The following is a 23,760-nucleotide window of genomic DNA, read 5'->3' on the forward strand; positions in this document are numbered from 1 at the left end:
AATATTTTATTTTCTTTTTCTTTTATTTTGGGGGTGGGGAGTAAGCATGAGAAATCTTCCTTCCAAGCTGTAAACACGTGCCTTCCTTCTGTGCTCAGGGTGTTGCTGAGTGGGGGGTGGGTGTTCCCAATAGTTTAGCACTCTTCTGACAGCCGTGGGACTCTGATTATAATAGCTGCACTCTCTACACTTTATGGAAATGTTGATATTAAGAGTTAGAAAACCAGTTTTTCAAAATCTATGTTAGGAGCTTCGTCGTTCAGCTTTCATTGCCTGTCATAGCTTTCATTACTGAAGGGTTCTTCCCTTATCTTGTGCAGAGTCCTCTTAGCCCTTTCAAACTGTGTTTGTGTAGATGTCAGTGCAGCGAACAATATCAACGTTTTGACACAGTATATACTATGCTGATAGGTTATGTACATACCTATGTTTTGAAATAAGACAGGTGTTAGTTAAGCACAATAATTTTAGATATCTAAAACTCTTTATGCAAATGTAAACCTGGAGTACCATTAGTATGCTGTATTTTTTTCTTGCTGCTAACTGTCTACTTTTGTCCTTACGTTAGTAAAAGGAGGTGTCCATATTTTACTGCTATTTAAAAACAAAAAAGTAATGTGCTCCAGCAATTAGTGATTCATATAACACCCATTTCAATTGGACTTTACTTCTGAAGAATAATTAAATAAAATTAAGTACTTTTGAAAAGAACATCAGAAAACATGTTTTTAAAATAAGAGCTGTTCGGCAGTAGTAATACTGTAGTAGTTTATTGTATGAAATCATTGAGTTACAGAACTTTAACATTTCACTGTATGCGTCTTTATAACTTTGAGTTAATTTCGTACTTGTTTATAGTGTTGGTTTTGAGATTGGCGGAGTACAGTTAGGTACTTGTTGTCAGTTACTTTCATCTTCTACATTGTCACTGTGAAAGTACCTAGTGGGCGTAGTAAATTATATATTTTCATAGTGATAAAGTAGAAGATGAAAGTACCTGACAGAAGTATCTCTCAACCAGTGCTATAAAATAATATGAAATTAACTCAACTTTATAAAGATATACAGGTGTTTATACAGAGGTGTCCTGATATAGATAGACCACCTTGCCACCTATATTGCCTATGCTATATTTTCTACTGTATTTGTCTAGATCTAAATGTTTCTACCAGAATTCTGCTGATACACCTAAATATACACATGCAGGCACCTTAGATATTTCAGTCATAAATATTAATTTATTAGACGGCCTATTCTTTTAAACTTGTTGTTTTGTGAGCGAGAGAGATGAGACCATCAACCTGATTCTCACACGTGACTTATAGCTAGGATTTGATCCTTTTGTCGGTATTGGGAGCTAAAGTGCTATTGTATATAACACATTTTTCCATCTAGACCAGGTATATTTCTTCCCATGTGTCTATATAGTCAGAATACGACACATACAAAAGGTATAGAAAGAGACACTGTAAGCTCTTTGGAGCAGGGATTATCTTTTTGTTCTGTGTTTGTATAGTACTATGCACAATGGGTCCTAATCCCTGTTTGGGGCTCTAGGTGCTATGATAATACAAATAATAATAAAAATTCTTCTGCATATGAGTTTTATGATACCTAGTGTGTTTTACTTCCATTTCAATTGTTTAAACACACATAGTAGCTTTAGAAGAATAGAATTGCATAGAAAAATATAACCTTGATTTGAATATGAGATAAACATACAGAAACATAGAGTACAGCCTGAGGCTCATCCCTCACTATGTTGTTTATTGCAAATGCCTAGGTTTTTTTAACTTCTGTTATGTAATAACTGTTGTTCAGAAGTCTTCTGATACTGTAGAACTGCTAACAGCACTATTTAGTTAATATCTTTAGATAAGCAGTTTTTAACCATATTTAGCAGGCTGATAGGTCTGACTGCACCTGCTTTGCTGGTAGGGAGAAGAGGAAATAGGGAGGAATTCATTGAGAATTTGAAAGTAGAAGGCAGCTTGGGTGAAAGTGATCATGAAATCATAGAGTTTGCAATTCTAAGGAAGGGTAGAAGGGAGTACAGCAAAATAGAGACAATGGATTTCAGGAAGGCGGATTTTGGTAAGCTCAGAGAGCTGATAGGTAAGGTCCCATGGGAATTAAGACTGAGGGGAAAAACAACTGAGGAGAGTTGGCAGTTTTTCAAAGGGACGCTATTAAGAGCCCAAAAGCAAGCTATTCCGATGGGTAGGAAAGATAGAAAATGTGGCAAAAGACTACCTTGGCTTACCATGAGATCTTGCATGACCTGCAACATAAAAAGGAGTCCTATAAAAATGGAAACTAGGTCAGATTACAAAGGATGAATATAGGCAAATAACACAGGAATGCAGGGGAAAGATTAGAAAGGCAAAGGCACAAAATGAGCTCAAACTAGCTATGGGAATAAAGGGAAACAAGGAGACTTTTTATCAATACATTAGAAGCAAGAGGAAGACCAAGGACAGGATACGTCCACTGCTCAGTGAGGAGGGAGAAACAGTAACAGGAAACTTGGAAATGGCAGAGATGCTTAAAGACTTCTTTGTTTCGGTTTTCACTGAGAAGTCTGAAGGAATGTCTAACATAGTGAATGCTTATGGGATGAGGGTAGGTTTAGAAGATAAAATAAAAAAAGAGCAAGTAAAAAATCTCTTAGAAAAGTTAGATGCCTGCAAGTCACCAGGGCCTGATGAAATGCATCCTAGAATACTCAAGGAGTTAATAGAGGAGGTATCTGAGCCTCTATCTATTATCTTTGGAAAGTCATGGGAGAGAGGAGAGATTCCAGAAGACTGGAAAAGGGCAAATATAGTGCCTATCTATAAAAAGGGAAACAAAAACAACCCAGGAAACTACAGACTAGTTAGTTTAACTTCTGTGACAGGGAAGATAATGGAGCAGGTAATTAAAGAAATCATCTGCAAACACTTGGAAAGTGGTAAGGTGATAGGGAATAGCCAGCATGGATTTGTAAAGAACAAATCGTGTCAAACCAATCTGATAGTTTTCTTTGATAGGATAACGAGTCTTGTGGATAAGGGAGAAGCGGCGAATGTGGTATACCTAGACTTTAGTAAGGCATTTGATAAGGTCTTGCATGATATCCTTATCAATAAATTAGGCAAATACAATTTAGATGGGGTTACTATAAGGTGGGTGCATAACTGGCTGGATAACCGTACTCAGAGAGTAGTTATTAATGGCTCCCAATCCTACTGGAAAGGTATAACAAGTGGGGTTCCGCAGGAGTCTGTTTTGGGACCGGCTCTGTTCAATATCTTCATCAACGACTTAGATGTTGGCATAGAAAGTACGCTTATTAAGTTTGCGGATGATACCAAACTGGGAGGGATTGCAACTGCTTTGGAGGACAGGGTCAAAATTCAAAATGATCTGGACAAATTGGAGAAATGGTCTGAGGTAAACCGGATGAAGTTCAATAAAGACAAATGCAAAGTGTTCCACTTACGAAGGAACAATCAGTTTCACACATACAGAATGGGAAGAGACTGTCTAGGAAGGAGTATGGTAGAAAGAGATCTAGGGGTCATAGTGGACCACAAGCTAAATATGAGTCAACTGTGTGATACTGTTGCAAAAAAAGCAAACGTGATTCTGGGATGCATTAACAGATGTGTTGTAAACAAGACACGAGAAGTCATTCTTCCGCTCTACTCTGCGCTGGTTAGGCCTCAACTGGAGTATTGTGTCCAGTTCTGGGCACTGCATTTCAAGAAAGATGTGGAGAAATTGGAGAGGGTCCAGAGAAGAGCAACGAGAATGAGTAAAGGTCTTGAGAACATGGCCTATGAATGAAGGCTGAAAGAATTGGGTTTATTTAGTTTGGAAAAGAGAAGACTGAGAGGGGACATGATAGCAGTTTTCAGGTATCTAAAAGGGTGTCATCAGGAGGAGGGAGAGAACTTGTTCACCTTAGCCTCCAATGATAGAACAAGAAGCAATGGGCTTAAACTGCAGCAAGGGAGATTTAGGTTGGACATTAGGAAAAAGTTCCTAACTGTCAGGGTAGTTAAACACTGAAATAAATTGCCTAGGGAGGTTGTGGAATCTCCATCTCTGGAGATATTTAAGAGTAGGTTAGATAAATGTCTATCAGGGATGGTCTAGGCAGTATTTGGTCCTGCCATGAGGGCAGGGGACTGGACTCGATGACCTCTCGAGGTCCCTTCCAGTCCTAGAGTCTCTGAATCTATGAAAGGATTAGGAGATAGCTGAGGGAAGCCAGCGTTCCACAGTTGACCCTTCTTCTGCCTCATGACCCACCTGCAGAGCCCCAGGCCCAAGAGCAGTTAGACTTGAGATGCGTTTCTCTGCCTTTCCCATCTTCCTGTAAGGTTGCCTTCTTAGAGGAGAAGATGGATTGCATGGCCCCTTCTCTCATGGAATATAGTTTCTCTCTGTGGTATGCTGTGATGTGTGCTGCCTCTATCCATGAGAGTCTAATAATTTAAAAACTCAAGTCTGAAATGAAAGCATTTCCTTAAATTTACTAAAATACATCATTGTGTTTACTCTCTCCATATTTTCAAGACTGAAAAGCTTGAGTAGGACTGAGAGCAACATTTCAATGTTACCATAAGGGCCATAATTTTTAAACAAAACAAATAATGCATCTTAATAATAAATAATAAAAAGTGTGTGTGTATGGGGGGACAGGCGGGAGGCAAGGGGATTGGTCCATGCTTAATATATTTTAGGTGGTCCTGACTAGGCTAAGAAAGTTCTGTTTTAAGAAGAATAGGGTGAGCAAGAATGAGTAGACATCTTTTGTCTTTTTGGCTGGAAACAGTTGTGTTGTGTATGGGAGTGTTGGAGGCTTTTTTTGAGTAGTGGGAGAGGACGGCTTAACATGGTATCAGCCCATCTGTTCTAATGTTTACAATGGGGAAAAGACAATATAAGTATTTTAAGTGAAAACTCAGAATACATATTTATGGGCATTACTATAGCCATCACCACTGAGTTGTAGAATGCAGTGAAAACTTCTGCGACTGTAATTTCATAAGGTTTTGTCAAGACCTCTAAAGGGGTATGTAGTGTTAAATGGCTTAACTTTTCATTCCTTTGCTTTTGAGGTCTTGTTAAATATGTTGTGTGCAGCAGCCTTAACTGATAAATAACATAATGTTTATGTGTAATGAAGAGTGAATCAGGAAATGAAAAAATATTTTGAAGATGTCTTTTATGCACTACATAGGGCCCACAATTTTTTGTCTTTGTTTCATAGTTCAAACTCAGTATTTCCTTCCAAGCTTAGCTAAGAGACTGTTCCTCATGGGGAATTATCACTTCCCAAGGTGTAAATTTTTGTTTGGCCATTTAAAAAAAAATCAATGTTGGTGAGTTTAAAAAAAAAACAAAAAAACCTTTCAGTTAAACTCTTCTCCTTTTCCCATAACTCAAATTGCTGAAGAGGTTTTCCTCCAACTTTGCAAAAGTATTCACTTCTGGGTTATTCAGACAGAGCTTGATCTTGCCCCATATAAGTCCATGAGACTTTTGCCATTTATTTCAATGGGAGCAGGATCACACCTATCGTGTAGGTAATGAGGATCACATAAACACAGCTTAGGAAGGTTGATCTCAGAACTAGAATTCTTGAACAAATGAACAAAGTGTTACAATGGAAGTTTGTACGTAACATTATCTCATAGCTTTTGCTATCTGCTAAAGTGTAGCTCTGAATATTTAAATGTACTACACTAATGGAATTCCCTGTTAATGTATATGTCATTGCTTGATATGACAAATATTTAGTATTGCAATTTTATATGTTCAGTTGACTATGCTGTTTATTTTCTAAAACGTGTTTGACTATAGTAGTTTTTACAAAGGATGCTCTTTAGTTTATATGGAGATTCAACTATTCTCACACTTTTTTTTTAAGCAATTTAATAAATCTTCTTTAGCTAGAGTTAGTTTGACTCAGCCTGCAGTAATTAAATTGCTTTTATTAAATAGTTTGTCATTTTTAGCTTGCTTACTCCTTCTGATCTTTGAAAGATGATCTGAAAATGGGGGGAAAAACCCACTTGCATGCCCTAGTTTTTACCCTTCAGGGCGGTTGAGACTTCATACTCTTTTTGTTTATTGGAGATTTTCTTGATGGACTTAGCTAGGTGAATCAAAAGCTATTGTGAGATTTCTCATCCTACTATAGAAGGAGTGGCATATTAAATCCTTAATAAAGATGGCATGTGTGTCAAGTGTTTTAGATAAACATGTGTTAACTAAGGAGGAAAAAACAAAGGGAAAAATAACCCCGGAAGTAACTTTAAATAGGCTGAATAAAATTGACTTTTCCTTGAGTTCAGTTTCAGTTGCATTTAAGTCTGTGTGTGTTTCTCATATTGGGGTTTAAGAGAACTGGGTTTCCACGTGATTTGAAGGAGCAGGTAAATCCATTTTCTACTGAAGTGTGCAGGAATTCAGCTTTGAATATTTTTCAGGTATACAACACTTCAATAACCCTGCCTGCTTGTAACATATCTAAACTTGATAAAATTGCACTTGTCTGTCCTGATTAGCACCATTTCAGAAACTTTGGTTAAAACATTTTGTTCTTCAGCCCGGTGTCTTCCGCAGTTCTGGACATCTAGGGCTGCTTTCCTCTCTCTGCAGCTTCACGGAGGTGAATCAGCATTTTGGCACCTTGTTTGCCCTCTGTGCTCCTGCTTGCTGCAGCAGCAGACAGAGGCGGTTTCTGTTGCTCCCACCCTTATTCTTTCTGTTTTATCTTTTTCTGCCCAGATTTTGGGCAGTGGAGTGCAGTTCCTTCCTCTTCAGTGTTCTTCCTCCTTCCTGGATTGATTAACCTCTTGGGAGTTTAACCCAACCTCAGCCTCTGCTGCAGCATCTCCCTGCCAACTCCTCTGCTCCTATATGGGCAGGGTAGCTGAGAAAGCACTAGGTTAACAATCCAACCTGCTCTCTATTTGTGAGAAAGCCTTCCCAGGCTTGGCATGTGGCCAGTTGTACCCAGTCTTTACCCAGACAACTAATCCTAATGCTGGTCCTGGGGCTATGAGGCTGATAGGCAAGTGGAGATCCTCTACCCACCACGGCAGTTGCAACTCCTCTGGGGGTAAGCTGGACTAGTGCAGAGCAGGAAGAGGCTCCAGAAGTGAAGAGGACCCTAACTTCTTGATTCAGGAGGTAAGTCCCAGGCAGAACAAAGATAGGAGGCTTGCGGAGTCTCAGTTCCCCCCACCCAACCACTAAGTCTTAAAGTGGGTCATGAGCATCCTGAGGAAAGAAACAGAGCTTCTAATCAGACTCCCTTGCTCCCTCCCAAGCTGACCAGAAGGGCTCTGACAATGTGATTCAGCTCCTCCGCCAGAAGCATTGGGACCCAACAGGGGAGGATTCTGAGTCAGACCTCTCAAGAGGACTTCAGGCCCTAGAGAAGACAATCCACGAGAGATCTCACCAAAGCTGCAGCAGAGCTTCTGCACTCCCAAAGCATGCTGAAAAAGGTTTAAAAAAATTAAAAAGGCTAAAAAGGGAAAGAAAAAGTCCAGGACACAAGAGTTCTGTTCCCCCTTCCCCTCCTCCAAAGAGGATGGCAAGCTGGCTGGCTCTGAATCCAACAGGACGGGAGCAAAGATAAAGCAACGTTTTTTTTTTTCCTCTCTAACTTTCAACAAACAAAGCTCTGCAACTGAGATCTTGACAGTGGGTGTTGCTGTAACATCCCTTGCCAGGTATATAGTTATTCCCTCAAAAGGAGATTTCTACCCAAAAGAGCCCTTGGATATAAAAATAGAGGCCACTTTCACAAAGGACTTTGGAGTCTCCTTCACTACCTCCAAGCATTCCTGGCAGCTGCCTGCTTTGCAAGAGCATCTTTGTCTTGGATGGGAGATTTCAAAGGTCTTAAGGACAGAGGTCATCCTGACTTTGGCTCCACTTTAAAGAAACTCACCCTAGGCAAAAGCATTTGTGGCTGATGCCACAACATATGCAATGAGGTTCTCAGCCTGAACCATGGATTCTAGATCAGTAGCCAAGCACCATCTACAGCTCTGACCTTAGAAGGTGGGTATTCACACTCAGCAGTTCCTATGCTTGGCCAAGCTCACAGGCTCCTTCCTTTTTGGGGAAAGCTGGAGAAAGTAGTGGCTGACAACGCAGCAAAATGCAAACAGTGGGGAAGGGTAAGACTAAATGCCATCAGGAGAGAATATAGACTGGCTTGCAGATAGAGGCACTCCTAATCCTCTACAGATGTGCTAGCAAAGGGACAACAGATTCTCCAAGGAAAAACAGTGAAGTTGAAGTTCAGAGGAAAAGACTAGAGGGATCAGCCCTCTGGCCCTTGCTACACCAATCCACTTTATGACAAAGATCGCATAGGCCTCCACCCAGCACTGAAGCTAAGAGGCAGAATTTCCCTTTTGCTGGAGGAATGGCTTTCAAAAACCACAGACAAGTGGGCCAGAGCTTACTCCCTCAAGATGCAGGCTCCACCCCATCCTTTCTTCATCCAAGCGCCCAGTTCCAAGAACCCTATAAACTTGATCCAGAATGAAATCTCATTTTCTGGATATGGGAGTTGATATTGTGTTCCCTCAGAAGAAAGGTTTTCTGGGTTCTGTTCCACCTTTTTCACTGTGCAGAAATGCGGTGGGGTATCCAAGCCATTCTCAACCTCAAAAGGCTTAACAAGTGGATAAAGAAAAAGTTTTGGGTGGAGACCCTGGCTTCTATGGTGTCTTTGCTGTTCTGGAGGGATTCCTTGACTTCAGTAAATCTAGTGGAAAGATATTTTCATATCCTCATCAGACTGTACCACCACAGGCTTCCAAGGTTTGTGTATGACAGGAAACATTATCTGTACCAAACACTTCTGTTTGGCCTGTTATTGGCACCTAGGGTTTTTTAGAAAGATGTTGGCAGTGATAATAGCCAGACTCAGGTTTCTGGGAACCCACCTGTATAGTTTCCTGGATTATATTCTGCTAAGATCTCTGTCATAGTCAGCAGTGTGCAGGGCCATGTCTCAGACTCTCTTCCAGGCACATCTTTTCATCATCAATGGCAAGAAAAATTCCCTGGTTCCATCCACCAGAATAACCTACCTGAGAGCAGAAATAGACACCTCAGTAGCAAAATGTACCCATCATTAGAAAGGTTTGAGAAAATACTGGAATTTATTATCTTGCTTCAGCTGCAAGTGTCCTACTATAGCTCTTTGATTCAAACTGCTAGGACTCCTAGTGTCATGCATAAGGATCACTGCATGGGTACAATCGTGCATCATATGTCTTCAAGACTTCATAGTAAGGATGTGGAACCATTTCTCAGAATGCATGAAAGTTCATTACGGGTTCCAGCACAAGTGTTCAACTCCATTCAGTGGTGGTCAGCCCATAATGTCTGCAAAGGGATGCCCATTTGTCTTCAAAATCCTTTAGTCTTCACAATCAGTGCCAGTTTGGCAGGCTAGAGAGCTCCCTTGGAGAACCAAACAGCCCAGGGCTTCTGAAGCAAAGAGGAAAAGGCTCACAGCATAAACCTTCTAGAGCTGATAGTTGTCAAACTAGCTCTGCAAAGGTTCCAAATCACCTTAAGGGAAAGCCACATTCTGGTTCAGTCTGACAATATGACTGTCATTGCATATCTAAACAAACAAGGGGGAACAAGGGATACAACTCTATATGCAGAACAATGGAATAATGAGTTGGTTGGAACAGTTCTTCCTTTCCCTTGTAGCGATCCAAATCAGAGCGCATTGAAACCAAAAGGTAGACTGACTAGTAGATGTAGAGTCAACAGCTCTGAGTGGTGCCTGAATCGAAGTTTATCTCATCATTCAGATATTCAACCTCCTTTCAACTGACCTGTTGATAAATCATACGAATGCAAAGAGGCAAAAATACTTCACAAGGGAGGCAGACCCCAGAGCCAAGAAGAAGATACCTTATTGCACAGTTGGCTGCAGGGCCTGCTTCATGTGTTTCCATCCTTCCTGCTACTTGGAACGGTGGTCCTGAAAATAAAAACAGAACAGATGATGTTAATTCTTAGAACTCCTTGTTGGCCAAGGAGACTTTGATTCCCAGACCTAATAGAGCTGGAATTACCCACTCCAGCTTTTGTTGAGACAGGACATCCTCTTGCATGGTCCTGTTCTTCATTTGGACCCCAAATAGCTTTGTCTAACAGCCTGACTATTACAAGGAAGCGCTGGAAGGCCTCTTTGTCCTCCATAGTTAAGACATTACTTTTGTCTAGGAGAATATCAACACTAAAAGCATATTTCTCTGTTTGGTCCAGATTCTACAGGTGGTGCCAAGAATCCAGTGCAAATCCTGGAATTCCAGCCATTCTGGATTTCCTCCAAGAAGGCATAGACAGAGGAGGCCTTCAGGCCAGTATAGTTGCACATCAGGTGTCCGCTCTTAGTGGCATATTATTTACAGGATCCTTAGGTTCCCTGACAGACAGTCCACAGCTTGCCAGTCCAACTGACCAGACCAACAGTCAGGGTACTCTTTCCAAAATGGGACCTACTGCTGATTTTCAGGGTCCTGGCTACCCATTCCTTCAAGCCTTTGACTTCAGTGTCAGCTTTTTATGTATCCATTAAACCATGTTTCTTAGTGGCTGTCAAATTGTGGAGCTGGCAGGCTTATCTGTATGAGAGCTTGACTGTGTTCCACGAGGACAAAGTGGTGCTCAGGATACCTGAATCCTTTCTTCCTAAGGTAAATTCCTCCTTCCACACTTCCCAAGAAGTTGCACTTCGTTTGTTCTATCCAAAACCACAACGTCCAATGGGAAAGACATGGGGACACCTATGACTGAATGCACTCCTGTATTTACACCATTGTAATAATCTTTTACAAAATATGCCTTATTGAGGTGTCATTTGAAAACTAATAACTTGATGGTCAATAATATCATTGTGAAATGCATGTAATAACATTATATGTAAAGTTATGAACATAAACTGAAATTGTCTGAAATGTGGTTACCAGATGAGTCTGATGCCTCTAGCCAAATGTCAGAAAAACTAGTGGACAATAACCTGTCAAGTGGCCATTCTTTGGCAAGGAAGGTGGGGGACAGGAACAGATTGAGCTGCATTTTAGCAAACAGCAGCACATAACCCCCGTTGTCACCTGACTCCTCCTCCTCCATCCTCACAGCAGGAACAAATTTTATCTAGGGATAATCATCAGGAAATTTCATTTCAAATGGTGACCGAATTATAAAAGTTAGAGGCAAAAACACCCTAAGTTATCTGTCCCTATTCATGTCCATCTCTTTACCAAAGAAGACAAAAGATACAGCCTTTGGACTTTGGGAGCAGATACGGGGCTGATAATAGGATCAGCAGTGTTACCGGGAGCATGTGGTTAGGGTTTTTCACTTTGAACTAAGTCTAGTTTGTTAAATTTTAGTACTAGGAAGTGTTTTATCTTTTTCTCTTGTGACCATTTCTGACTTCAGTGCCTTATACTTGTACTCCCTTAAAATCTCTGTAGTTAAATAAACTCATTTTATTCTTTAATCAAAACTAATCCAGTGTCGTGAATCTTGTGGGTAACTCCATTTAGTGTAGAAAACTGTTGTGTATGAATCCCTTTACAGGGGCAACAGACCTAATATATCTGGACTGTCCAGAGAACTGGACAGTGCAGAACACGCATTATGGGGAAAAATCTGAAACTGAGTGGGTTGTGGGGGTCTCCCTGCAACTGGTAACCAAGGCTGGTGTAAGCCAGAGTATGACTGATGTGTGATTGTCAGGATACAGCTATATGCAGACACACAGGGTTTATCTGAATGCTGGAAGGCTGTTTGTGAGTGGCCCAAGTTGGGAGCTACAGCAGCAAAGTATTGCGAGGCACCCAAATTTGCAGGGCAGGAGTGACAGCCTTCACAGATTTGGATTGCACTCTCATAGACTCATAGACTCTAGGACTGGAAGGGACCTCGAGAGGTCATCGAGTCCAGTCCCCTGCCCTCATGGCAGGATCAAATACTGTCTAGACCATCCCTAATAGACATTTATCTAACCTACTCTTAAATATCTCCAGAGATGGAGATTCCACAACTTCTCTAGGCAATCTATTCCAGTGTTTAACTACCCTGACAGTTAGGAACTTTTTCCTAATGTCCAACCTAAATCTCCCTTGCTGCAGTTTAAGCCCATTGCTTCTTGTTCTATCATTGGAGGCTAAGGTGAACAAGTTTTCTCCCTCCTCCTGATAACACCCTTTTGGATACCTGAAAACTGCTATCATGTCCCCTCTCAGTCTTCTCTTTTCCAAACTAAACAAACCCAATTCCTTCAGCCTTCCTTCATAGGTCATGTTCTCAAGACCTTTAATCATTCTTGTTGCTCTTCTCTGGACCCTCTCCAATTTCTCCACATCTTTCTTGAAATGCGGTGCCCAGAACTGGACACAATACTCCAGTTGAGGCCTAACCAGCGCAGAGTAGAGCGGAAGAATGACTTCTCGTGTCTTGTTTACAACACATCTGTTAATGCATCCCAGAATCACGTTTGCTTTTTTTGCAACAGTATCACACTGTTGACTTATATTAAGCTTGTGGTCTACTACGACCCCTAGATCTCTTTCTGCCATACTCCTTCCTAGACAGTCTCCTCCCATTCTGTATGTGTGAAACTGATTGTTCCTTCCTAAGTGGAGCACTTTGCATTGATCTTTATTGAACTTCATCCTGTTTACCTCAGACCATTTCTCCAATTTGTCCAGATCATTTTGAATTTTGACCCTGTCCTCCAAAGCAGTTGCAATCCCTCCCAGTTTGGTATCGTCCGCAAACTTAATAAGCGTACTTTCTATGCCAACATCTAAATCGTTGATGAAGATATTGAACAGAGCCGGTCCCAAAACAGACCCCTGCGGAACCCCACTTGTTATACCTTTCCAGTAGGATTGGGAGCCATTAATAAATACTCTCTGAGTACGGTTATCCAGCCAGTTATGCACCCACCTTATAGTAGCCCCATCTAAATTGCACTTTCCTAGTTTATCTATAAGAATATCATGCGAGACCGTATCAAATGCCTTATTAAAGTCTAGGTATATCACATCCACCGCTTCTCCCTTATCCACAAGGCTCTTTATCCTATCAAAGAACGCTATCAGATTAGTTTGACACGATTTGTTCTTTACAAATCCATGCTGGCTATTCCCTATCACCTTACCACTTTCCAAGTGTTTGCAGATGATTTCTTTAATTACCTGCTCCATTATCTTCCCTGTCACAGAAGTTAAACTAACTGGTCTGTAGTTTCCTGGGTTGTTTTTATTTCCCTTTTTATAGATGGGCACTATATTTGCCCCCTTCCAGTCTTCTGGAATCTCCCCCGTCTCCCATGATTTCCCAAAGATAATAGCTAGAGGCTCAGATACCTCTTCTATTAACTCCTTGAGTATTCTAGGATGCATTTCATCAGGCCCTGGTGACTTGCAGGCTTTTCTAAGAGATTTTTTACTTGCTCTTTTTTTATTTTATCTTCTAAACCTACCCTCTTCCCGTAAGCATTCACTATATTAGACATTCCTTCAGACTTCTCAGTGAAGACCGAAGCAAAGAAGTCATTAAGCATCTCTGCCATTTCCAAGTCTCCCGTTACTGTTTCCCCCTCCTCACTGAGCAGTGGGCCTACCCTGTCCTTGGTCTTCCTCTTGCTTCTAATGTATTACTCTGTAATGTTATAACTCCTTAAATGTCAGAAAAGCCTTAAACATCTATCTCAGGCATACAGAGTCCATGAGAAGATTGGGCTCTTTATTTACAGGAGAACCTCAGATGCAAATACCAGAGTTACGAACTGATCGATCACTCACACACCTCATTTGGAACGGAAATAGAGAATCAGGCAGCAGCAGAGACTGAAAAAAAAAAAAAAGGTAAATACAGTACAGTACTGTGTTGAATGTAAATTACTAAAAAAAAAAAAAAAATAGGGAAAGCAGCATTTTTCTTCTGTATAGTAAAGTTTCAAAGCTGTATTAGGCCAATGTTGTTGTACACTTTTGAAAGAATAACATAACGTTTTGTTCAGAGTTACCAACATTTCAAAGTTATGAAGAACCTCCATTCCCGAGGTGTTCGTAACTCTGCAGTTTTACTTTGTCTTTCTGTGAAAAATGCTAGCGATTTTAGAGTTTCCAAGTCCTCTGTCACTAGGTGGATTAGACTATGTATTGTGGAAGCCTACAAATCATCAGAGGTTCCTATCCCAGCAGGGATCAAAGTCCACTATATGAGATCTTTAGCAACCTAGTGGGTGGCATGAGCAAGTGTTTCCACCTCAGAAATATACAAAGTGGCCACTTGGTGTAGAGCTAACCCTGGCACTAAGCACTACAAGGTGGACTTTTTACTTTCTTTGGAGGCTGTCTTTGGCAGGAAGGTGCTGTAGGAGGTGAACAATAAAAATACAGATGTAAAATGGGGGGGGGGGGTTTCTTGTTTCATAACTCTCTCTACATCTAATCACTACTCGCTACTTGCCAGATGTCCAGAATTGCGGGAGATGCTGGGCTGCAGAATGGAAAAATTCATATAGATAATTTTCCTTTCTGCAAGCAGTCTCTACCGCAGTTCTACCCTCCTGAGATGGCTCATGAGCCTCTGGTCAGATATTAAGTGGAATTGTTACCATCGGACTGACTTTCTTGGTGTAATGTACATATTTATTTGATCTCTGGAATATGTTATAAACAGTTTATACAGGCTTTATAGCTTAGGAAAAATTAATCTGGTGGCAGGTGGGAGTGGAGGGGGCGTTATGAGAGCATGAGGCACAGAAATGCTGATCTGCCTCCAGGAAGCTGCAGAGAAGCAGCGTAGACATTCAGAATTGTGGGAGACGCTGCTTTTAGAAGGGGAACATTGATTAAAAATTTTACATTCTTGGTTTTATATATAGATATATAGTTAATCTCTGTTTTACAGTGTATGTATGAGTGACATCTCTTTGAAGCTCTCGGCATGTTGGGCTCTGATGGTTCATATATGCTTAGTGAAAAGTTGTACCTGATTGATGCAAAGATATAGTTGCTATTGTTTTGAAAATTTTATTTCACATTTTCATATAGTCTGTGATCTGTTACATGACAACCATAACAAATATATTTTGACAAACTAGTAACTTCAGTGAAATTTGATTTGTGGCTCTAGGTTTACTACTACTAAACTTGTTAAGCTCTGTAACTCTTATTTTAAGATTAGAAAAATAAAAACAATGTAGAGGAGAAACCTTGTATGTCAAGTACAGTCATTTGATTTAATAAATAATTTAAGTGGATTGTCTGGTGTTCCCATTTTTCATTTTAGATTGAAATAAAATTGTTTTGCATTAAAGCAGCATGTCTGAAAATTGCTTAAAATGAGCAAAATGCTAGATAATGAGGCGTTCAAGTAAAATATTGTCCTAAGGCACCCAAGTCTGCTTATTACAGGTGTGTGTATAGAAGGTGAGCAGTTTGCATTATCCTATGGGCTGGTCTACACTACACAGGTCAACATAAGGCAGCTTGCGTCTATACTACAGCCTTCTTGCCACTGGTATAATGCTCTACTACACCAACATAAGAACTTCACCTTCAGGAGAGACATAAGGTTTATGTCTTTGTAGTTAGGGCAACCCAGTGTCTATGTAGACACTGTTTCCCTTACATTGGCTGTCTTGTCAATTTCACAGCAAGAGCAGTGAAATTGACAAAAAAGCTACTCCCTTGGAGAGCAGGGCAGCTGGACTCTGCTGTCAACTGGGAGCCGGAGTGAGAAGCCTGAGGAACTTCCCGTGCTTCCAGCTGGGAACCGAAGTCCAGGTGGCTTCAGACCTCACTCCTAGCTGGGAGCTAGCTGGCTGAGAAGCCTGAGTAGGCAGTCTTGTCAATTTCATGGTTTGGTGAGCTGTGAAATTGACAAGGCTGTCCAGCTCCTGGTGGGGGGGCAGGAGGGAGGCAGGAGAAGCCAGGGCTGCTGGACCCCACTCCCCAGGGGCGAGAAGCCCGAGGCAGCTTCCACTGGCTCCTGGTGAGGAATGAGGAGAGGGAGCAGCCCTCCAGGAGCCCGGGAGCCTGTGGGGCAGCCAGGCTCCTGGTAGGGAGCCGCCAGACCAGGATCTCAGCTCCCTACACTGCCCCTTTTCGGTCAGTGGAACTGCTCCTGGAGAGGCGACTCACCACCCACCCAAGGATGGTAGTGTGGACATGCACTACCACAGTAATTACTGTGGTGGTTGTAAGTCAATCTTATATAGGTTGATTTAGATTTGTAGTGTAGACATATCCAATGTGTTTATATTAAATAATTTATAAGCAGCAATTTATGGTGTCTGTGATTGAGTCTTTTTAACATAGTTTTTAAACTGGATGGATAACTACAACAGTTTATTGGATTATTTGTATGCCACAATAAGATATAATGTCAAGGCAAGAGTATAAACTGATTGTCAGGCTTTCTGCCTGTGCCAATCCAAAAATGCTTCACAATGGTACAGTTTAGATAATGTTTGTTTCCACTGTCATGTGCTTGAATGGAAAATTGGTCTTTCTGGCTATTCAGCAATTAAATTTAGTAGAAATATCTTTTAAAAATTAGTTGATATGCGTACCTTTTGTCAATAAGTTCTCAAATGAACACATCATACAAGGCATCTTGTGTAGTGGAAGAGATTTTTAATTTAGTTTATTTGCCTCATTATAGATCAGTATTTAAGTTGTTTATATGTAAATGTACTATTTGAGGAACAATTAAGTGTTGACAAAGTAGATTGCAGTCATATCAATTGCAGTGCATTTTCCATAATTTTTCTAACTGACATCTTTGATGATAAATAGTGGATGCCAAGTCAAAGCCGATTATACAGTGAACTAGGAATTCATGGTGCTGTCAGGGAGAAGACCGATTGACTTTAAATTTACATATTAATGAGAAGATTTGTTAAGCGGGTGCTTGACTATAGAAAATAACAGCATATTTATAGGGCACGACATTTTACAAATAAAGCTGATGCAGGAAAATGGAAATTAAACCTTTTAGATTAATAAATTCAAGACTGCTAAAATGCATATTTGCATTTTTGTTTTCTTAAATTTACCTTACTCTGTGAGTAACATGATTTTCCCTTGTTCAGGCTGGATCCACTAATCCTCAAAGACTAATGCTTTAACATTTTGAATTAATTTTTTCTTGCATTTTTAGAAAACTTAAAACTACAAAGATGGGGTGTTTTTTTAAAATTTCTAATTGTGAGGAAAAGCTTCCTTTCTTAGAACAAGGTTGCTTTTAATTAGGAAGCAGGTCTAATATAAAAATCGGTTCATACAAAATTTTGTTTTAATGCCATATATTTTACTTTTGTGACCGTGTAGTATCAGTAATTGTATTGATAAGCACTATGTTGGAAAATATGCTTTCTTTATCCTATAAGTCCTGGATGAAACTTCAGTTTTCAGTATCTAAGTGTAACAGCTTAAACAATATTCAGTAATCACCTCCAGAAGTTCAAATCTTTATTTGCTGTGACATTTTAAAAATAAAATCCAAGATTTTTGTTTTATGTAAAGTGCTAATTATGCATGTTGATATGTGGATGCTCCTCACTGCACTCTTCGTAAAATTTAGTAATATACATACATAAACAGCAACTTTTATTTTTTCCTCTAAAGAATACGCAGCAAATTTTACTCATATTTGAGGACACAGTAGAATTATGGGGATACTTGATATTATCTTAGTAGTTAAGGTTATTTTCTAAAGTGGGCCTAAAATGGACATACTTTTCTGGATCCCCTCCCCCTCTAAAAGTATGTATTCCATGGGTGTGAAACTTCACACAAGGCTACATTTTTATGCCCTTTGAATTTTCGATGTAGCTTTTGTTTGGTTTCTCTTCATAAATTTTTGATGGAAAGTCTTTGAATTTGGGGTCTGGCTGAAACTTTTTCTTGGCATTTCTACTTTTAATGACTGACCATTATCTCTTAAACACTATCTACAAAAAATCTTAGACAAGGTGGGTGAGGTAATATCTTTTATTGGACCAACATCTGTTGCTTAAAGCAATGTCGCCAACTCTCATGATCTTTTCATGAGTCTCATGATAATGATTGAGTCAAGTGGATATGTGATGATTTCACATTTCATTCTTAAAGAAAAGGTAAGTTTCTAGCCCTCGTGGCTGTGCAGAAAGCTTCAAAACGTGACCCCAGTGCACCCTAGAGGCACAGAAAGCAAATAAAAAGATCATCAAATCTATTATTGTTACAGAATCTCATGATTTTTGGTGAGCTTGACTTGTGATTTTTAAACATTTGGGGCTGGCAATACTGTGAAAGATAAGCTATCGAGCTACATAGAGCTCTTCTTCAGATCTAGAAAAACGACTCTGGCTATATCTACACTGTGTAGGACCCACGGATTTTGGAGGGTGTGTTGTGAGGGGTATGGATCATTGTAGCAGTGGAGTTCTCTCTGCAGGTTTTGTATATGTTGTTATGGCAGGGTCTGGATTCATGGGTCTTATTCATGCCTATCACAACATGTGGTGTACCTCATCCAGTGCACTAAATATCCCAGTAAAAAAAGACAATCACGATGCCTTTTGAATAAACTCACAGAAAAATGATACAAGACAAAAACAGCATATCATCTGTGGGTGAACACATTTCACAAAAAGATCATTCCATATCTGACCTCTGTCCTCATCCTCAAAGGAAACGTGCACATCATCTTAAAAAAGACGAGCTTGTGAGCTTAAATTCATAAGTTTACTAGACATTAAAAATCGTGTCTTAATAAAAACACTGGATTTATGGTTAATTACAACAATCTGTACACAGGAATGGCCATATTGGGTTGGATTAATGGTCCATCTAGCCCAGTATTCTGTCTTCTGACGGTAGCCAATTCCAGATGCTTCAGAGGGAATGAACAGGACAATTATCAAGTGCTCTATCCTGTTGTCCAGTGCTGGCTTCTGGCAGTCAGAGGCTTAGGGACACTTTTAACCCATTAACCCCTTCCTTTTTTGTCCTATTGCTGCCAAGGTGTTAACAGGTTTCAGAGTCGCAGCCCTGTTAGTCTGAATCTGCAAAAAGAACTTGTGGTACCTTAGAGACTAACAAATTTATCTGAGCATAAGCTTTTGTGGGCTACAGCTCACTTCACTGGATGCAAAGAATGGAACATATAGTGAGGAGATATATGTACATACAGAGAACATGAAAAGGTGGGAGTTCCCCGACCAACTTTAAGAGGCTGATTAATTAAGATGAGCTGTTGTCAGCAGGAGGGAAAAATATTTTTGTAGTGATAATCAAGATAGCCCATTTAAGACAGTTTGACAAGAAGGTGTGAGGATACTTAATATGGAGAAATAGAGTCAATGTGTGTAATGGCTAAGCTTTCAAGTTTTACTCCAAGTGTATTATTATTTGTATTGCAGTAATGTTTAGGAGCCCAAGTGATAGATTTTGTGCTGTGCAAAGTGGTCCTTGCCCCCTAGAAGCTTATTCTTTTATGATCTCAACTACATGTGAGCTATTGCTGTAACCCCAAATGGTCCAAACTCATGAAACTGGCTTAAAAATAAGGGTTTTTTTTTTTTATTGTTCATTTGCCTTCTAGTATTTGAGCCTTTAAGGTTCAGTTGTGTCATATTTTCAACCGTGACAGCTAGAAACCTTTTTTAAAAATAGGAAAGATCACTTCCAGCTTGTGCTTCTGGATACAACACACCAAATATCAGGTTTCGGAGTGGTAGCTGTTAGTCTGTATCAGCAAAAAGAACAAGGAGTACTTGTGGCACCCTAGAGACTAACATACATTTGAGCATAAGCTTTTGTGGGCTAAAACCCACTTCATCGGATGCATGCAGTGGAAAATACAGTAGGAAGATATATATACATTTTTGTCCTCTGTGTATATATATCTTCCTACTCTATTTTCCACTGCATGCATTTGATGGAGTGGGTTTTTGCCCACAAAAGCTTATGCTCAAATAAATTTGTTAGTCTGTAAGGTGCCACAAGTACTTCTCATTCTTTTTACCAAATATCAGGACACTCAAATTGTGAGAGTTGGCAACACTGCGGGGGGCAGGGAAGGGGAGGGAGAAGAAACCAGACTTTTAATTTATTATTGATGAATAGGCCTGACAAACTAGGCCTCTGTCTTTGCTAGTTTTTGTCAATATTTCTAGATCTGCAAATGTATGTGTTACACATGGAATTGCAATTTCCTGTTAAAAATTAAGACTGTATGGGCATTGTCAACAGTCAAATTCTGACCTACATTAAGATAAGGAAAAAGATTTGCATTATGTCATGTTCTACTCAGGGTTTTTTTCTTTGTCACCTCCATCTTTACATATGCATAGCATAGGGAAAATCAAATGAATACTACAAACACGGAGTTACCAGTATGTAGTTATCTAAGGCATTTGAAAATATTTTACTAACATTTTATGTGATGTAATACTAAGATGTATCTTACATAGGATGATGTTTTTTAAAAAAGCTTATGAATATAATTATATATTTTTCACAAAGCAGCACATTTCTTATTTTAAAATTAGACTTCTGTGACTTTTTTGATTGAACCAAGAGGATTCGAGGTACGTGTGACTATCTTCTGCCGAGAGACCATTGCACTTCAAACATGCTCACTTTCCATGTTCCTTGAAGACTGTAGAGTCTACTCTCTTAGCATAGTTTTCATGCTAGGTGTCTGCTTCAGACTGTTTTTGTTTTTTGAAAACTTCAGACAAAATGGTTCAGCCTGTGACACATGTGGCAATTTCCTGCAATATCCTTGAAATACATTATTGCATTAAGCTTATGTATTACTGTGGGTTGTGATTGTGTATGTAGCCTCTCTGGGGGGACATGTGATGTGAGGCCTGGCAGTTCAAAGGACTTTATTGAAAAAGTGCCAGATAAGAATGGACTTTTGGACAATAAATATTAGGGAATTTCCTGGGGAATATCTAGGGGGAGGTTAATGCCAATTTCCCACCACTGGTTATGCAAAATCTTGCTCTTTGAAGCTACATCCTGATGTGAGGGTCTTTGCTGATTATCTGTTCCTGGAGAGTGGAGATCGAAGGTCTGAGCCATGTAGAGAAATGGATAAAATGTCTACCTGGTTGTTCTGGTTCTGGATTTGAGACAGTTATGAACTTGTAACATGGGCGGGAACCCCAGTTGTGGGTTTTGAAGGAATAACACCTGCCAGAATTTGAGGCATGATTTGGGGGTGACCTCTGGTAAGCTTTTTAGCATGCATATAAGTCTCTTATTGTTTTAATATATTGTCTTTGTAATGCTTTCACCTTAAGAATAAATGTGCTTGCTTAGAAAGAGATCTGTGGCAACTGTCAACTGCTAGCAATTACACTGTTCATAGACTTTGGAGAGAAAGTACAGATGGTGGCCTGTTTAGGCAGTCTGGTGTACTGGAAATATCAGTGTCAGAAGGGAACTATGCAGCCTGGAAAAACCTCAGTCAGGAGGGCATGAGATTCTGGTATTTGCCCAAGACAGGTGACAGCTGGGAACCAGAAGCCTAAAAGTGAGTGCTCTTGCTGGACCCAGGAAGGGGAATGCAAATGCAGTTGCCCTGAAACTGTGACACCGCTGTTTCTGAGATCAGGGCGAGGGGAAAATACGTTTTTCCCACTTTAAAAGAAATTTGGGTAGTCGTTTCTTTGAGAAACTTAAGTGCCCCCCCATATCCTTTGGAGCTGGGACTTGAACATTGGCAGGAAGCACCCTTTGTGTCAGGGATGTGCCTTTTGATGTTCCTGTAACATCTGACCAAATTTGACCAGGTTAAAGACTTAAAAAAAAAATAAATCTTGTTTGCACATGCTCAGTTGACATTTGCTAGGTCTTTGCGACTAAAATCCCCAGTGATTCTATTTGTACTGGGTATGTTATAGTTTGCATGAGGTGAGCAGGAATTTTTCTGCAATAGCATTTCCCAGCTATTCCATTTATGCCACAGAGTGTCTGGGCACCAGAACTGAAAGGGAGGTGGGGGACTGTCTCTTCTGTGCTCTCAGTGCCCTCCCTGATAATGTCCAGATAGTGTGGAGAAGAAAATTATCCAGATCGAATGCAGAGGAAATAAGTGCTGGACTGGGCGTGGGATAATGCAAGACTGGGACTAAAGGCTGGTTGCTGGGGGGCAGGAGATAGAGAGTAGTTGGGCATGGAGGCTAGGACTGGGAACCAATGAGTTTTGGAGAAAGAGATTGGTGGAGGGACACGCATCTCAAGAGGAGCTAGGGTGCAGGGATGGAACTGGGACTGGCTGAGCAAAGAGTGGGTCTGGGAGCTTGGTGTGTAGGAACACTGAAATTGAATAAGGAGCCTGGGGAAGGAGACTGGGACTGAGAGGATACAGTGCGACTGGGGAATTGGATATGGTGGTAACTGGATGCTTCAAGGAAAGAGACAGATCCTGTGGGATGGGAGAACTGGGACCGACTGGCCAGAGTAGAGGGAAACTGGGAACTATGGTGGGTAAGACTGTGATGGGGGATTGTGTGTGTGGGACTGGAATAAGAGTTTGGAGTCGGGGACTGGGACTGCCTGGCTGGGCAAGAAGACTGGGACTACTAGAATGAGAACCCTGAGGAATGTGGATTGGGACTGGCTATATGAAGAGAATAAGATTGGGACAAGGCTGGAGGTAGATGCGGCAAACAGGGGTCAAATTTGGGGAAAATGGGTTGAAGTCTATGTCTCTACAACATGCTTCCTTCCGGAGCATGGAATAGAACCTAAGGTTCCTGAGACTCACTGTTCCTCTACTGTGAGCAGATGTTTGTGAAACTCTTCAGGAAAATATCGTATACCCTTTAATGCTGGTCTACTTAGAGAATGACAGCTTACTACTACTGTTGGTGTATGCAATGTAGTTGTAGCCATGATGGATCCAGGACATTAGAGAGAGAAGGTGGGTGAAATATTATATTTTATTAGGCCATCTTCTGTTGGTGTGAGAGTCAAGCTTTTGACCTGAAGAAGAGCTCTGTATGGCTCAAAAGCTTGTCTCTTTCGCCAGCATAAGTTGGTCCAACAAAAGATATTACCTCACCTACCTTGTCTCTCTAACATATTACCACTCTCATTTCACTACATAGGCCTCTGCCGCTTAAACTAAGGTTGTAATCTAAAAGTTCCAACCCTGCTGGTGAATGATGTGGATGTTGATATGATGCCACATGATGGAATTCCTATTTTTTTTCAATATACTTTTTTAAAACCTAGGAAATTACATACACAAAACTACATTAAATAACGTTGTTTGCAAAGTCAAATACTCAGATGTTAGGAAATGGCAAAATTGAGATTGCCTGTGCCCCCTTAATTGGACTCCTTTTTTATTTTAATGCAGTCTTTGATTACATGATCACATACTGTTACTTCCATAGGACCCCGCCTCATTCATATATGCACAGGATATATCTGCTCTGGGGATGAATCAGGACTGTGTAATAAAGGTGACTGCCATGTGTAGGACCCTTGCCTAATTTGTTGCAGAAATTGAAAGATGTGTGGTGAATAAGGCAGGGGATTGCAGGAAGAGAAAGGATGGTCTCATGGCTAAAGTATTTGAATGCTGTCCTGGAGAACTGGATTCTATCCTTGCTTCTGCCATTTACATGGCAGTTTAAATGACTTGCCTAGCATACTTTCACAGGTGGTCACTATT

General features: G+C 40.4%; 1 protein-coding gene across 2 annotated transcripts in view; it reads left to right on the plus strand.

The window, feature by feature from the left end:
- Positions 1–23,760, plus strand: part of AP3B1 (adaptor related protein complex 3 subunit beta 1) — a 310,175-nt gene that overhangs the window by 93,624 nt on the left and 192,791 nt on the right. The gene's annotated exons all lie outside the window — the stretch shown is intronic.

The sequence above is a fragment of the Gopherus flavomarginatus genome, chromosome 3, assembly GCF_025201925.1.
Source record: "Gopherus flavomarginatus isolate rGopFla2 chromosome 3, rGopFla2.mat.asm, whole genome shotgun sequence".
Taxonomy (NCBI): Eukaryota; Metazoa; Chordata; order Testudines; family Testudinidae; genus Gopherus; species Gopherus flavomarginatus.